We start from the raw sequence: 18,483 nt of genomic DNA, 5'->3' as shown, positions 1-18,483 counted from the left end.
ATTTGACACACGTACATAACATCAATTCCTTTCTTCATTCCCTTTCCCTTCTCCCCCTCCATTTCTTGATCCCCTTCTCATTTGAGAAAGATCTTCCTACTTCCTATTATTTAGCTTTTATTTTGCTCTTTATTTATAATTTAGGTGTCATTACATTTTTAAAAACCTAAAAATTAGTAAAACAAAAAAACTTTAAAATTTGCTCAATGTGAAAAGGAATAACATAAAAGCAAATTATAGAACAAAGACAAATTATGACCAATGTTGTAAAGAAACTGTTTATAATTGAGAAATGAAAATCTGATGAGCAATTAAATATGATATTAATTATTTAATATTATTTCAATTATAGAAAAAATGTGTGTTCATTGAAATGTATTTTTCCCTTCAGGTAACTAGTTTTGAAGTACAGAAATTATTTTGCTGCATTTTTATTTATGAATAACTATACATATAAGCATATTATATATATATAAGCAAGTACCATTGAGCATTATAAGCAAGTACCATTGAGAATCATGGGTTGTGGTGATGATAGTTCTTATTTTTCTAAAGGTAAAGTGTTAATCTTGATTTTTTTTTTCTTTTACAGTCATAGAAGTCATAGAATTCTTTTCAATAGAGATCATATGTTAACACATGCAAATGTTTTATTTTCTAACAAGTTAAGACATGGACATATTTATAATTATCTCTTTATTGATAGCTAGGTACATCATAGTGTTTCATTACAAAATAATGAAATATATTTTACATGTTACAATTTGAAATAAGTTTTTCTTCATGATTGTCAAAACGTGGAAGTAATTAAAGATACCTGGCATAGCATAGACACAGGGAAACATATATCATGTCACAGTACTAGTGGGAAAATAATGGAAAAAAAAATTTTGAGCGCAGTTTTTCATTATCAATAAATTTTTTTTCTTAAGTTGTTTTATTGGTACATTTTAGGTATACAATTCATTTACATTTATCATTGGGTGTTTGTACCTGTACATGATGTATCTTGGTTCTTATTTTTTCCCCATTACCTGTGCGCCCTTCACCCCCTCCGCCCTTCCCTATTTACATAGATTTTGTTTCCATTTTTTTTTCTTTTCTCATAGTTTTTCCTTTCCCTCTTTTCCTTTCCCCTTCCCCTCCCTTCACCCTTTCGTCTTTGGACCATTTTTCCTATTTCAAATTATCAACTATTCATTTTAATCATTTTAACCCTTGTTTACACTATCAGTTTCTCACAATAGAGAAACTATTTGGTATTTACACGTGTATCCTATTTATTTCACTTAAGATTATGGCCTCGATATGCATCCATTTAGCTATAAATGACTCTAGTTTTTCATTCTTTATGGCTGAGTAGTACTCCATTTAAAAAAAAAAACATATCTTCTTTATCCAGTTTCCAGTTGATGGGCACTTGGGCTGCTTCCAAGCTTTAGCTATTACAAACTGTGCCACTATGAACATGGGTGTACATATATCTCTGTGGTATTATTCTTTTAATTCTTTTGGGAAGATACCCATCAGGGGGCTAGCTGGGTCACATGGGACCTCTAGTCCTAGTCAATAAAAAAATTTGAAAAGTATAACAAATTTTTAACAAAAGCTATTTCCGAAAGAAGAAATTTTATTACAGGAGTTGAAGTAATTTAGAAAGAATTTTACTCTATATAATCCCTTATTGTTTGAATTTTTAAAATAAGTATGTATCTATCGCAAAATAAAATTATAAGAATTCCATGGTCAAATATTTTTTTCTATACATATCATATATTTTATTTCCCTCTTGGAAATTTATAATGCTAATTAAGCTATAAGAAATCCCATGTCACTCCAATGCTGCATCCTTTAATTGAATAACTCCTATTAATATGTCAATAAATATTTCTGTAAAACTCTCTAGAAAACTATGCTGATTTTCAGAGAATAGCTATAAAGAAAAGGAGATCTTACCAAATAACAAATTGCTCAAAATAAATTACTCTCAAGATTGTCAAGAGTATGAGGTTCCTGCCTTTGGTTTGAAGAACAAGCAGTCTCTATGAGTAAATGACACTTCCCAACATGGCTCCAGTAATTACCTCTGTGCTTGAGGAACTTCGTGTTTCAGGACAGTTTATACTACCAGCCACAAGGATGTGGTCCCTGCAGGAAACCAAGGAACACAGGAGCCAAGCACAATGAAAATCATTTACTCTAATATGCTTCAGTGTAGCTCCTGTATACAGCTTGAAGCATGAACAAGATATAATACAATTCCTTTCTCAAACTACAGCTCTTTTTAGTTTGCCTCCCCTACCTTATCTGCTTACATCCAAATTGTCTTTTTGCATTTATAATAGCAGTTTGTCTTGTTTTTAACCATTGTCCACTGAGACCACTGCTGTGATTTTCTCCTGATGCACAAGATAGAAGAAAGTGTCCCAGAAAATGCATCACTTATTCCAGTCATTTTGCTAAAGGACACTCAAGTGCGGGTAAAGTCGTCAGAGAAAATGACAGCTGCATGCTGCTGTCAGGAATTGCTTCCTCATCAGCGGCCCAATTTTCAAAAGCTAGACTGAAAACTCATAGGCTCTTCAGCTTTCAGACAAGGAATATGTGAACTAAAGACATCTAAACTACAGGTTTGAGGAGGGTTATTTATGAAAAACAAAAAATAGAAAAGATATAAAAAGTAAAAAAAAGAAAAAAGAAACACTAAATAAAAAAGCGCCCCAGTGCTACAAAGCCCTGGACAGAGACACTAGGATTTTGAAAGAGCAGCATTAAACTTGATCCAAATGTTAATCACAGATACTGGAAAGGTTACAGGGTGCTTTGTGCTCTGCATGTTCTAGGAGAAAGAGAAAGAGTGAAGAATGAGAGTACAGAGTGCGGGAAGAGGAAAGGAAATGGAGCTGCAGTTTCCATCAGTGAGGAATTTGTGTCTGGGAAGGTAAACACAGAAAGAGAAAAGGAGAAAGTAGGAAAACTGACAAGGAGAAAGAGGGGGAAGAGAGAAGAGAAAAGAAGTTCCATATACCACAAGATGAATCCCAAAAAGCAATCATTTCTAAGGTAATGACAGGTATTATGACAAAATATAAAGCAAAATTAACAATAAATGACTGTGAGATAAATGTAATGCAAGCTTTTCAAAATTTTTGCTATTTAAATGTTTCCTGACTTTAAAAAGAGATGTATCTTTTGCTTCATTTGATATTTAAAATTGTTATAATTGATAACAAGTCTATTACCATTGCAAAACTATTCTGATTTTGCCCATTAAGAGAACTCAGAAATCTCTATTTGCACTTCTGTAGATCTTAGCTTCAAAGGAACAATTCTCTATCTTTCACAGGACTTTAATCTCCCTGTCTATAAGAAAAAGGAATTTTCCAGATTAGTTGTGGGGGCCTCCCTCTGCTATGACACAAACATGACTAAACTTCCCCAGGCCCTCACCTATGTAAAACATACTATCATTTAATTGCTTGGGTAATGCTTTTCCAGGTCCCACTCTCCGAAAGAGTTGTAGTACCAGTGGAAACAAACAAACAAAAAAGATTTTCACTTCTGAATATTAATTCAAAAGAGCTAATGGATTCAGTAGAAAAATTGAGCTTTGCTATGTGGTGGTCATTAGAGTCCGCTTACAGTTGACAACTCGATACACATTGTTAAGTATACTGTAGTTCGCTACCAAGGCTGATATTTTCATCTAAATCAATGTGGACCTTCTAAATGTGTGGAAGCTTTTTCTGTAGTGTTACTTTTTTTTCTCCACATCATTATAGGAAATAACTTGAAAATATTGTATTCGCAACTTAGGCCCTCAGCTTGAAAGGTTAAAAGTTTGGAAATCATCACTTCTGTCCTTACAACCAGAAAAATATGGACATAATAGAAATCAAATTTTTTGTGTGTGGATACACCAGAAAAATGAAATTGTGGGGCAAACAACCACTAGGAAATCTGGACAGAGGGGTACACCAGGGAAGTCAAAGCTGAGTTCCGCATAACTAGAGTGAAGTTGGGGAAGCCATAAACTAGTAGAAACACTTCGTAGTAGTTTTGACAAACTGCTGGAGCCTAAGTTTAAATGAAAAACTCCTAGGATAAGTCTTTTTAAAAAATTTTGCACACTCCATGGGCTTTACCATCAGAACTTCCCCTAGATGCTCAAAGTAAAGATCCAAGGAAGAGCTTTCAGGACTCTGACAGTGAACAGTGAGCAGACAAATACGTATTATTATATCTATCCCAAGTCTTCATACAACAAAAGTGTACTCCCTGAAGGAAAGGACTATTAGAGCTTTATCTATTCAAGGGTATGGCATTTCCACTCCCTTGTCAGCTCCTTCTAGTCTTTTGTAAGGAGAAATAAGTGGGAAATGATAAGCCTGAGATTTCATCATAACATTAAATCTTGTTATAGCAGCACATCCACAAAATTTTAGTACAGTAACCACTGACAGGAGACCTTCAAACCTTAGTCTAAAGTGGTGTCTTACAGAAGATCCCAGATGGATGATGGAGGAGAATCACGTGCACCAGAGGAATTGGAAGCCTCTGTCACCAACAGCTATCGAAAAGATTAAATACAATCAATTTTGTAGCCAGATTAACATGAAACACTAAGTGTTTTTGTAAAAGCTTCATCCCCTACTACTTGCTACATCATGTCCAGTTTTCAACAGCAGAAAGAGGAGGAAGAGGACAAGGAAGAGGGAGGGAAGGAGGAAGAGGAAGGGAAGGAGAGAGAAGGGAAAGGGAAGAGAAGGGAAAGGAGGAGGGAGAAAAGCGACAAGTTGTTTTAAAAGCAAGGCAAAACATAATCTGAAGAGAAAAAACAAGCTTCAGGACAGAATCAGATAGGACACACACAGGCAGAAATCATCAGACATACTTTAACAATAGCTATGATTAATAATGCTATAGTCTCTACTAGAAAATGTAGACAATATGCAAGAACAAATGGTTAAAGTAAGCAGAAAAAGTGAAATTGATAAGAAAAAAAAGAAGTGCTATTAAATGCTATAACAGAAATAAAGAGCTCTCTCTGATAGTTTCATCAGTATACTGGACACAAATAATAAAAGATTCTATGAGCTTGAAGACATACTAGCTCAAACTTTCCAGGCATACATGCAAAATGTAGAAAGAATAAAAATATTAGAAAATAATGTCTAAGGACCATAGAACAATCACAGGTGCAACATATACACATATATACACAGTGGGAATGCCAGCAAGAATAAGTAACAAAAACAATAAAAAACCAGAAATACTCACCCACATAGTTATAACCACAGAAATAATCCCAGTGAAGGAAGTCTTTCTCAAACCAAAACTAGATGAATTCATTCCTAGAGACTTGCTCCAAAAAAATGCTAAAGGAATTTCTTCAGGTAGATGAAAACTTGGTTAGGTCAAAACATTTCATCTACATAAGGAGAAGTTCACTGGCAAATAAATAATTGATGACAAGTTCCTATCTCTTATTTTTCTTAATCTTAACTAAACTAGAAGATTGCTTTGTAAACAAATAATAGTAATAGTGTATTGGGCTATTATAGCATGTGGGTAAGTGAAATGAATGTCAGGAATGTCACATGAGAAAAGAGGAAGGAATTTGAAAAACTTTTAGAAGGCACCTACTACCTTAAAAATAAAATAGGGTAATGTTATTTTACATAGGTGTGTGCAGTTAAAAATGTATATTATATTGCTAAGTTAGAGGAAATGGCATTATATAAAATACTCAAAAGTAGACAAGACAGAAAAAATAGCGAGAAAGAAACAAAAATTCAATGAGTAAAAAACAGTTGCAAAGAAGATAGATGTTAATCCATTTATGTAGTAATCACTTTAAATCAGTGATCTAAATGTCCAATTAAAAGACAGTGATTATCAGAGAAGTTGAAACACACACACACACACACACACACACACACACACACACACCACCACCACCATCACCAGCATACTTCCTGTATGTTGTCTGCAGGAAACATATTTTAAAATTCAGGTTAAAAATAAAGGGATACAAAAACATAGACCATGCTAATACTAAAAATTATAAACAATTTGGCTAATCAGAAGAAAGTTATGGGAGCTGTGCTAACTTTAGGCAAAGCAGACTTCAGAACAAGAATGATTAGCAGAGATAAGAGGACTGTATCATGATAAGCAGGTCAGTTCTCAAGGAAGATATGACAATTTTATCATGTGTGACCTCATAAAGAACATCAGAATCCATGGGGCAAAAATGGTAAGATTAAAAGGAAAAATGCAGAAATCCACTACCATAGTTTAAAGCTACAAATTCCTGTCTATAATTGATAGATCAAGTAGGCAGAAAATCAGTAAGGCTACAGATAACTTAAAGAGCAATATCAATCAGACTGATCTAATTGAATTGTATAGTTTCATCCTTATAACATATTCTTCTCAACTTCACATGGAACATTCACCAAGACAATTATGTTCTGGGGTATATAACACACACTCACAAATTTAGAAAACTAAAAATCATTTGAAAGGTGTCCTTAATGAATTTAAACTAGAAATCAATTGCAAAAAGACAACTGAAGATCCCTATATATTTGAAAACTAAAAATATATTTCTAAATAACACATAGATCAAAAATAAATCCCAAGGAAAAGTAAATATATATTATGGTAAATAAAAATGAAATAAAATATCAAAATGTGTGGAATGTAGTGAAAACAGTGCTTAGAGAAAATTTTATAGTATTAAATACATACTATATCATAAAGATAAAAGTTCTAAAATCAATAGGTAATCAAAAGTCCTAAAATCTTAATGTTTCAGGAAGCTAGAGAAATAAGAGTAATTTAAGCCCAGAGTAAGCAGACAGAACTGACAAATTTGAACAATATATCAATGAATCAAAATCATTAGAACAGGGAAAAATCAACAAAACTGAAAATGGGTCCTGTGGAAAAATTAATAGAATTGACAAAATTCTAAAGGTGAATAGATAAATAAATCTGAGGGGCAGGTCAAACAAAAACGATGTGAATTAAGGAAGTAAGTTCTGTGAATATTTTTCATTAACACATGAAGAAATAGAGATATGTAACATTTAGATAGTGTATAATGTATAAAATAATGTATAATGTATAATGTAATAAAATAATGTATAATGTATAAAATTTTTAAGGTTTTAAGGTCATTCTACCTTTAAGTCTAAGTTCAAACAACTATGTTTTTATATTTCAATAAAGTACAGTTTGCATCAGATTACAATTTTATATCTCCATATTCTATAGTTTTATATCTCAACTTTCTACAGTTTTTATATCTCAATATTCTATAGTTTGAATTTATATCAACTAGGAAGACTGGTTACAAGGTGCATATCATCATAAAACAAAATGTTTTAAATAATGTATTATTTTATTATAACAAGAAATTCGAAGTTAGAGAAATGTGAGGAATTTTTAAATTCATAATGGTATGAGAGAAACATACAACACAACCAATGATTAATCGGGGGTACAGGGAAGCCAGGACCTCATGCATGTTAAGCAAGTTGAGCTATAGCCCTACTTCCTTTAAACTCATTTTTGACATGAAATGTCTCATTTGAGGATGTGTTTATTGGAAGGTAACACAACCATAACTCAAGAAGCATTGGCATCCTTTGCTGTATGAAAAAGCTTAGACAATTAATAAAAAATGACAGTTAATATAGATACTTTTAATACATAATATAAATACATGACATAAACAATGACAAATCTAAGTGTAATACTAAATATATACATATTTAATACTTGGGCAATTAATGATAATTGTTTTGGAAGTCAAGGGTAACACTTTCAATCATCACTATCACTATACTTTTCCACTTTTAAAATGTTTTCAATAAAGTTTATCAATAACAAATAGTTTTGGGAGTTTTTTTGTATAAAACTTCATCTTTCTTCATTTTGCATACTTTTAATTTCAGGACAAAATAAACAAAAAATAAGATCACAATACACAACATCCAACCCTGCTGTCAAATAATGGAGGGGTGGGGCTTGAGGCCCTTGCTTCCTGCTTTCCACACAGGGCAGGAGAAACCACTAGACATCAGCAGAGGGAGCAAGGTGGGACAGGGCCACTCAGGCTTCTGGGAGAGCCGTGGGGACACTATACAGAGGGCACAGGTTTCCTATACTGGAAGCTCCTAATCAACTTCTTCCATCCGAGATGCATCCTCATCCCCTTAGAGGGGAGGGATCTCATCAGGAACAGCAGCACTGGGCTCCTCCGTGGTCACCTCATCTTCATCAGTGCCCAGGCCTAGCTTGATCATGCGGTAGACACAGTTGGAGTGGGTCTAGGGATCCTCCAGGGAGAAGCCAGAAGACAGTAATGCAGTTTCAAACAGCAGTACCACCAGGTCCTTGACAGCCTTGTCATTCTTGTCAGCTTCAGCCTTCTGCTGCAGCGTCTCCACAATGGAGTGGTCAGGGCTGATCTCCAGGTGCTTCTTGGCCATCATGTAACCCATGGTAGAGTTATCTCAGTGGGCCTGGGCCTTCACGATCCGCTCCATGTTGGCTGTCCAGCCATAGGTGCTAGTCACAATGCAGCAGGGTGAAGACACAAGTCTATTGGAGATTGTCACCTTCTCACCCTTCTTATCTAAGATTTCCTTCATGAGTTTGCACAGGTTCTCAAACTTGGCCTTGCTTTCCTCCATCTTTTGTTTTTCCTCCTCATCCTCAGGCAGCTCCAGGCCTTCTTTGGTCACAGAGACCAGGCTCTTCCCATCAAACTCCTTGAGCTGCTGTACGCAGTATTCATCAATGGGCTCAATCACATACACCACCTCAAAGCCCCGTTTCCGCACGCACTCCACAAAGGCAGAGTTGGCCACCTGCTCCTTGCTTTCGCCAGTGATGTAGTAGATGGACTTCTGTGTCTCCTTCATGCGAGACATGTACTCAGATAGGGATGTCATCTCATCTCCAGACTGAGAAGTATGATAGCGCAGCAACTCAGAAAGGCGTCGCCTGTTAGTGGAGTCCTCGTGGATTCCAAGCTTCAGATTTTTTGAGAATGCCTCATAGAATTTCTTGTAGTTCTCTTTATCTTCTGCCAATTCAGAGAAGAGCTCAAGGCATTTCTTAACAATGTTTTTGTGGATGACTTTCAAGATCTTGCTCTGCTGGGGCATTTCTCAGGAGATGTTCAGGGGCAGGTCCTCCGAGTCAACCACACCACGGATAAAGTTTAGGTACTCGGGGATCAACTCATCACAGCTGTCCATGATGAACACATGATGGACATACAGTTTGATGTTGTTCTTCTTCTTCTTGTTCTCAAATAGGTCAAAGGGACCCTGTCAAGGAATGCATAACAATGCCCTGAATTCCAGATGACCTTCTACAGAGAAGTGCTTGACTGCCAGGTGGTCTTCCCAGTCATTGGTGAGGCTCTTCTAGAATTCTCCATATTCCTCCTGAGTGATGTCATCAGGGTTTCTGGTCCAAATTGGCTTGGTCTTGTTCAGTTCCTCATGATCAATGTATTTCTCCTTAATCTTCTTGGTTTTCTTTTTCTTATCCTTACCAGTGTCGTCCTCCTCATCTGAGCCCACGTCTTCAATCTTGGGCTTCTCCTTGTCATCCTTATCTTCCTCTTCTTTCTCACTCTTCTCTTCCTCTGCCTCATCATCAGTGATTTCCTTCTCTCATTCCTTCTCCAAATAGAGAGTGATGGGGTAGCCTATGAACTGCGAGTGCTTCTTCACCACCTCTTTCACCCGCCTCTCCTCCATGTACTCTGTCTGGTCTTCTTTGAGGTGGAGGATCACCTTAGTGCCTCAGCCAATGGGCTCCCCATGGTCAGCACGGACAGTGAATGATCCCCCAGCAGAAGACTCCCAGGCATACTGCTCATCATCATTGTGCTTTGTGATCACAACCACTTTCTCTGCCACCAGATAGGCAGAGTAAAATCCAACACCAAACTGCCCAATCATGGAGATGTCTGCACCAGCTTGAAAAGCCTCCATAAATGCTTTTGTGCCAGACTTGGCAATGGTTCCCAAGTTGTTTATGAGGTCAGGCTTGGTCATACCAATGCCTGTGTCCACCAAAGTCAGGGTTCGCTCCTAAGGGTTGGGGATGATGTCAATCTTCAGCTCTTCACCGCTGTCCAACTTGGAAGAGTCTGTCAGGCTCTCATAGCATATTTTGTCCAAGGCATCAGAAGCATTAGAGATCAACTCCCAAAGGAAAATTTCCTCTTTGGAGTAGAAGGTATTGATGATGAGAGACATGAGCTGGGCAATTTCTGCCTGAAAGGCAAAAGTCTCCACCTCCTCCTCTCCATGGTGCACCTCCTCAGGTATCTTGACTGCAAAAGGATGGAATACAAGCGAGAAAGGTGGCGCAGACCAGGTCCGACAAGCTCACAGAACCTGAGTTGCACAGGATTGACTCAAGAGAGTTTTTGGTTTTTTTGTTTGTTTGTCTGCTTGCTTTTGGTTTTTGCAGTGCTAGGAACTGAATGTTGAGCCTTGTGCATATTAGGCAAGGTCTACACATAAAAACTTTAATAACAAAGTATTTTTAAGAGTAATATCTGGCATTACAGGTTTTATTATTCGGCTAATACTAATTATACATAAATAAATAGTTGATATTTTGTATAAGGAAATTGATGCTAATTATTCAATGAGCTACAAAATCCAAGTACTGAAACACATATCAAAAGAGAGAATAAATTAAGATTCCAAAAATAATATCTGAAAGTGGGTAGATATTTGCTCCATTTTAAAGGACAGACACTATGGTTATCAGAAAATTTTCAATAGAAAAAAACCCCAGATATATATATATATATATATAACATATATAACACACACACACACACACACACACACACACACATGTTATAGCTTGTGTTTGGATGTCCCCCCTCAAAGCCTCATGCAGTCATAGGTGGGGCTTTTTCAGAGGTGGCTGGATCTAGAGTGAGTGAAGCTGGAATTGATTCAAGGTGCAATGCTAGGATCAAGGCCACTAGGATTAAGGGTGTAAGTGCTACCACTCTAAGTAGTCTAGATAAGATAAAAGGGGCAGAAAGGCACTGTTAAGGTCCCTTGTTCCTTTTGTTGGCTGCCATGAACTATTTTTCCTCTGCCATGCCATCCTGCTCAGAGCCAGCTGATTATGGACTGAAACCTTTACAAACTGTGAGCTAAATAAACCTTTCCTCCTTTAACATTGGGTGCCAGATATTTTGTCTCACCAAGGAAAAAAGTAACTAAGACAATATATTATGATGTAAGCTTAAAATGGACACCTGCAGAGCCAAGGATGGAAGAATGCAAAAGAGCTGTCTACACACTGGAAAACCAGATGAGTCAATAAAAAGTCAAAGGCCTGGGGCTCCAAAGCATCTGTGTTGGAAGGACGAAGTCAATCATTCAAACACACACAGAACTGTGCTAAACTGATCAGGTAGGCATTTTTTATACAAGTTGACACCACAGTGAACCACCACAAGTCTTAATGTTTATATCTCCTTATGTTTATACATTGAAAGTTTGATCCCCTGTTGATGATATCAGGATGGAGAGTCCTTGAGATATGATTAAGTCATGGAGCCACAGCCTTCATGAATAAGAGTAGTCCCCTTATAAAGAAGTCTGCAGAGAGACCTTACCCTCTCCACCATGTGATCATAAAACAAGGGCCCACCTGTGAATAAGAAAACAGGTATGTATCAGCACCAAATCTGCCAGGCCTTGATGCTGCACTTCCCAGCTGCTAGAACTGGAAAAACAAATGATGATTGGTGTTATAGCTTTTATCTACATGTCCCCCCAAGTCTTCGCTCTGTCATAGATGGCTGGATCTGGGATGTGTGATGCTGGGATTAAGGGTTTGTCATTATTAAGTTAATCCAATGATTGGTTTAGCATAATTTGGGGTAGTATTAAAGGTACCCCACACTGGGGGTGATTGCTACCTGCCCTAAGGGTGGGTAGCTTGGATAGAATATGCAAGAGAGAAAGAGGGTAGTCCTTTGTCACTTACTTGTTGCTCACAATCTTCTGCCTACCCTTCCATGGACTATTTATCCTCTACAATACCCTTCTGTTATGAAGCCAGCTGACTATGGACTGAAACCTCTATGAACTGTAAGCCCAATAAACCTTTATTCCTTTAACTTTGGGTGTATAGTGTTCTGTCTCAGCAACAAGAAAAGTAATTAAGATAATTGGTTATAAGCCACCAAATTTATGATATTTTATTATAACAGCCTGAATGGACTAAACCACAAGGCAAATGTGATCTCAAGATATTTCAACATATGAGGAAAAAATTTTCCCTACTCCTTTATCAATTACATTTTTTCCTTATTCTATTTTTTTGTACTAAGAGCTGTTTATATTTCATGTTACTTAAGTGTGAACATTTGATAGAGGTATAGTCTCTTAGAGCCATAGAGTGCCTTGTGGATACTTGGCATATGTTAACTGTTACACAGGGAGACTGCAATTCCAGGTAACCTTCATGCTTCTTGATTGCAAGTAGCCAAACTCAACACAGGGTAACAGAAATGGAATAAGTCATACCATTCAGGTAGGACAACTCTCAGAATATTTAGGAAGTTGGAAAGTTGGGCTGAGCATCTGTCTTGTTACAAACAAATGTGAAGCCATGTCACAGAATTACTCTGGAGAAATAGATACTAAATGCGTAAATTGAAACTTAGTTCTCACTTCACCAATATACTTTCAACCTATTTTCTCATTTTTTTGACATCTAACATCCAAATCTGGAGTGGAGGTATTACATTAACAGAACACAGGGCACATATCCATGTTCTTGCTGCAAAGAATGGATCAGTGAGCAGCAGACAGCTTTCCTGTCTCTCTGGCATGAGATTCAGACTTAGTCACATTAGTGGAAAACTTTGCAATTATAAGAATGGAGCTGAGTGTTTGGAAGACAATAGTATTGCAAATTCCAGAGCAAATTTATTAAGATTTTGACTCTTAAAAAAATGTTAAATCTCCCTGTCTTGCTGAAGCCCCTTCCCCACCCAATGTTCCCACCAATGTAATTGGTGAATGAATTGATTTATGATTTTCTTTTACTCTGTAACTACAAAAGTTCATGTAACTTCTTCCACAGTACAGTATGTCATTCAGGGTAACTTGAATCCAGGTCATGGTCACCCATATTTAGCTAAGAATAAACTATTTTTTTTATTTTCTGAGAAAGTTGCTAAATCTTATCATTCAACTATGTTGAAGCTGCAAAAAAAAAAAACCCAAAAATCAATCAGGTGCCAAGGAATTATGTCATCTTCAGATGTATAAAATAGAAATAAAATGGTATGTGTGTTTTTATCCACATGTGCTCATGTTGTCCTAATGGCTAAACCCATTGCAGGCAAAGCTAATGATGCTATATTTTTTTTCCTTGCTATGGCCAGACAAGATTTTTATGAATACTATGATCTAGGTGCCTAATGCTAGTCAATCAGAGTAGACATTTAAGATAAAATCTGTTTGCAAACATAAAACTACATCACTGTACAAATGAGAAATCAGAGATTGAAAGAATTTAAAGAACGTTATCAAGTTACTTATCAAGACAGTTAATGGAAAACTCAGGGCTAATGACTAGCAGCTAACATTTCTCTAGCTCCTCAATCTACCAATCAGTCTTCTGAATGCTTTGTGTGTAGTAAACCATTAATCCTTATAGCATGCATGTAAGGTAAGCATTATTATAATCCTTGATTTTATAGATGAGACAACTGAAACACAAAGGTAATTTGTAGATTCAAGATTTGAACCTAAACTATCTCAATCCATAATCTGTGTGGTTTACCATGATGTTAAATTTTACACAAAATATAAAACAATAGTTAGAAATTCTGGATTTAAAAATTACTGTAACAATTTCAAATGTATCTGAAAATTAACTTTCTTATGCACTCAAAATATTTACCATACAATATACCCTTGAACTGGAACAAGTTTTTTTGATATTCTACTCAATCTGTTTTCAAAAGTTCTGCTATTAACCTTCTCTTGGTTGCTTTCTACAACTATACCCTATAAGTTGTTCACCATTCACATGGTCAGATATAATGAAAATATTAGTCATAATTTTTCATCATAATCTTTGAGTAAATAAGGTATTTTTACTATATTTGACTCCTTTAAAAATTTAACCTCATGCTAAAGAAGGCTGTGGGGAGAAAGGAACCCTTCTCTGTTGTTGGTGTGAGTGCAGACTGGTACAACCACTGTGGAAATAAATATGGAGATACATCAAAAAAGTAGGATTAGAGGTCTCATTTGACCCAGCTATCCCATGCTAAAGAAGAAAAAAATCTCAAGAGAGTTAATTATATTGAGTACTATTTTAAAATGTGTAAAGTAAAATTATAAAGAATATCAAATCACTAAGATATATTCATTTTGAGCAACTTTTCAGAAAAGGAATATTTTAAATATTTAATTTGAGAATATTGAAGATATTTAATCAAAGTAACTTACTATCCATAACAAATAATAAAATATTCACGTAGTATTCATTTTCTAATAAAAAAAGATATAATTCACTCATTCACTTAAATAATGACAACTTTCCCTTATCTATTGTGGAGTTACAAACAGGGGTTCCTTGTAAAGCAAATATGAAAAAAAATGGTTATTCACTAGAGCTTGAAACTTTTCAATATCTTTTTTAACATAAAGTATATTTAAAAAGTCAGTTCCTTATAATTCCATTCTCAAAATCCAGTAACATTACCATGATATATCATAATGCAAAATCAAAGTTTAAAATAGGAATTATTTAAGCTAATGAAGAAAAAGTAAGGAAGTACCTCAAATACAAAACAAATGTGTAGAAAATTATAATGATGATGTTATTTGTATTGATGAGAAAATAGATATAAAATACTACCCTCAAAAGTCCTCAGTATAAGATTCATTAAAATGAAACTTTCTTGTGCTTTAAAACACTATGCAAGTTCTTTTACTTTTTTACCTAGATGAAGACACAGGGACTTGCATAAAACAAGTCAGAAATCATAATAATTTTTGAAACAACAGCTTTCATGTCCGTGGACACAGGTGACGAAGGACAATAGTCATTGAAGGATAGAAAATAGGATGAACCCTATGATTGCCCCAACTTACTCTTTAATAGATTCTTCAGCCATGGAGCAGGAAAGAACCCAAGCACAGTCTGGTGAAGTAAACTGAGATAAGCAAACTGGAAGAGACCAAAGCAGTGAAGAGTTCCCAGGACACCTTCACTTGGAGAAAAAGCAAGGAGATAGTGGCACATGCACATCAGCACCTGCTGTGAGAAAACTACCTGAGCTTGCAGGGGTGGATTGAGTAGGAGGCACTGGAAAGTACAAGAAGGAACAGTACCTGTAGCTCTCATAGGATCAGAAATGATTTTTGTTCCCAGGTATTGGAAAAATACCTCATAACTTAGAGACCTTGAACATGGAATTCATAAAGGTCTTGCCCTCTAGTGGGGATTAATTAGCCCTAAATTCTATGCTGCTCTATTCTTGCTTAAGTAAGGTTAAAAGCAAGACTTGAAAACTTCTGTGTTTCCAACTTAACTACATTTCAAAATAAAGTTCAAGAATATTTATGAGAATGGGAAAAACATAACACCACTCAGCAAAGTAAAATTTACAATGTATGAAATTGTGAAAATATTATCCATAATGAATACAAAAAGTAGTCACTCAAACTGGCCTAGATATAGAACTTACCACATAGAGACACTAAAAGTGTATTATTATTGTATCTCATCTAGTCAATAATCTTGAGAAATAATTAAATATCCTGTATTGGAATATCTAGAAGATATATCTTATATATGTATGTATTATTTAATATATATTTATGTTCTATATAATTGTATATGACAGATGTGATACATCATGTATACATATATATATAATTATATGTAAGTGTATATTTCAGCCTGAAGAGGTAAAAATGACACATCTGAGACGAAAACACATTTTATGGTGTTAATGGCAGATTAAATATTACTGAAATATATTGTGAATTCAGAAATGGCATAAGAAACTATTTAAAACAAAATAGGAAAGTGGCTCAAAAAAAATTTGATGGGAAATATTAATCCCTGCTCCAAAAGGCCCAAGCATGAGAAACATGAAGAAAAGCACATAAAAATGCATCACTATAAAATTATTAAAATAAAAAAATACAGGGCTGTGGGGAGAAAGGAACCCTTCTCCATTGTTGGTGGGAGTGCAGACTGGTGCAACCACTACAGAAATCAATATGGAGATACCTCATAAAACTAGGATTAGAGGTTTCATTTGACTCAGCTATCCCTCCACTGGGTAGCTTTCCAAAAGAATTAAAAGAATCATACCACAGTGATATATGCACACCCATGTTTATAGCATTTGTAATAGCTAAAGCTTGGAAATAGCCCAAATGGCCATCAGCTGGAAACTGGATAAAGAAGATGTGGTTTTTCTATAAATTGGAGTATTACTCAGCTATAAAGAATGAGAAATTAGAGACATAGCTAAATGGATGAACAATGAGGGCATACTCTTAAGTGGAAATAAATAGGACACACATGTGTAAATACTGAATAGTTTCTCTGGTGTGAAAATCTAAAAGTGTAAATAAGGTTCAAATGGTATAATTGATAATGTGAAATTGAAGAAAAGGTCTAAAGGAGTAGGGGAAGTGGGAGGGGTAGGGGAAAGGAAAGAAGGGAAAAGAAAAAATATGAGAAAAGGAAAAAATGGAAACAAAGTCTCTGTAAATAGGGAAGGTTTATTGGTACCTAAAATGTACCAAGAAACTTAATGAAAAGTTTAAAAACACAGACACAAAAAACATAAATTTTAAAAGAAAAGAGAAAATAAAAATCTTGAAAGGACTCAAATAGCACCTGCATAATAAGAAATAAAGATAAAAATAATTATGGATAGTAGGAAATAATTTAAAAGAAATTATAGTGGAACAACATCTCTAAATTGGTGAAAGAAAAAGCCTTCACCCAAAAGTTTAAACCCATCTAAGTCATAATTTAACAATAAAAGCAAAATAAAAACTTTTTCAGAAATGAAATCTTTAAATAATTCAAGTCTAGACTGTAAAAAAGGAAACTAATACTAGAAAGAAAAAAATGCCATATACAATTTACACACTGGTATAAAATACATAAGCTTTTTCTAATTGTTTAAATTTCTTCAAATGACAATTAACTGTTTAAACAAATAATAAAAATGTAGTGTTGGGGCTATGACAAATATAAAAAGAAAATGTACAATAGCAAGCAAACAAAACCTACAAAGGAAGAAATAGAAATAAACTACCATAAAAATTTTATACTATAGTGTAATTTTTATATATAGTTGGTTATAATAAGCAAATAATAAAATCACACAGCAGTAAATTATAGTAAATAAGACAAAAAAGGAGATGAAACAGCACTTCTTTTACAAAATTAATGACTATCTCAAAAGAAGGCAGATAAAGAAGGAAGAGTTGAGACAAATAGAATGAAAGAGTAGTATGATAGACTTAAATCTAAATGTATCAATAGTCACATTGAACATAAATGATTTAAACATCTTACCTATAGGACAGAGTTCTTTTTTCTTCTTTTCTTTTCATTTCTTTCCTTTTCTCTTCTCTTTTTTTCTTTTTTTTCCCAGTACAGGGGATAGAACTCAGGACCTTGCCCTTAACAGGCAGGTGCAGCACCACTGAGCTATATCCCTGGGCCCACGGGCAGATTTCTTACTTAAAACAAAAACACATCCATCTAAAAGAAATATATTTTGAAAATAGAAACATGAATAGATTAAAAAATATACACCCAAGCGAACATTACACAACAACAAAGAAGCTGATATAGCTGTTTATTATCAATGAAAGTAGATTTCACACTAAAAACTATTATTAGAGGTAAATAGGGTCGCATTATAATGATAAAGTGATCAACTCATAAACAAAGACATGAAAATTTAAATATTGCAAGGTTCAAAGTAGAACTTCCATATGCTACCCAACATAGATTTCTATTAAGTGCATATCAAACATACAAAAATGGACTGTATAGTAGACCATAGAACAAGCCTCAATAAGTTAATAAGGAAACTGTACATGTCATAGGAAATAAAATTTTAGTTGCTATGAAAATAATTTGAAATTAGTAACAGAAAAATACCGAGAAAACAACCGAATATTTGGAAACTAAATAACATACTTTCAAATAATAGTAGTCCAAAAAAGCCAATTAGCATGTGTTTTCTACTAAAAGGAAATAAGCACAGCATGAAAATTTGTTGATTTTTGGGAAAGTGTTCAGAGGGAAATATATAGGAGCAATCACTTGCAATGGAAAAGAAATAAGATCTGCAACCAGTGACCTTAGCTTCTACACAAAATAAATAGAAATCAATGAAATGGAATG

General features: G+C 34.9%; 1 pseudogene; it reads right to left on the bottom strand.

Moving 5' to 3' along the window:
• Nucleotides 1-8,213: 8,213 nt before the first annotated feature.
• The window catches only part of LOC101702792 (heat shock protein HSP 90-beta pseudogene), an 87,168-nt pseudogene continuing 76,898 nt past the window's right edge, over nucleotides 8,214-18,483 (bottom strand).

This window comes from Heterocephalus glaber, unplaced genomic scaffold (assembly GCF_053883595.1).
Source record: "Heterocephalus glaber isolate CG9 unplaced genomic scaffold, H.glaber_assembly_v1.0 deba00000331, whole genome shotgun sequence".
Lineage (NCBI taxonomy): Eukaryota > Metazoa > Chordata > Mammalia > Rodentia > Bathyergidae > Heterocephalus > Heterocephalus glaber.
Note: the sequence above shows the minus strand (reverse complement) of the source record. Positions and strands in the feature narration are given on the sequence as shown.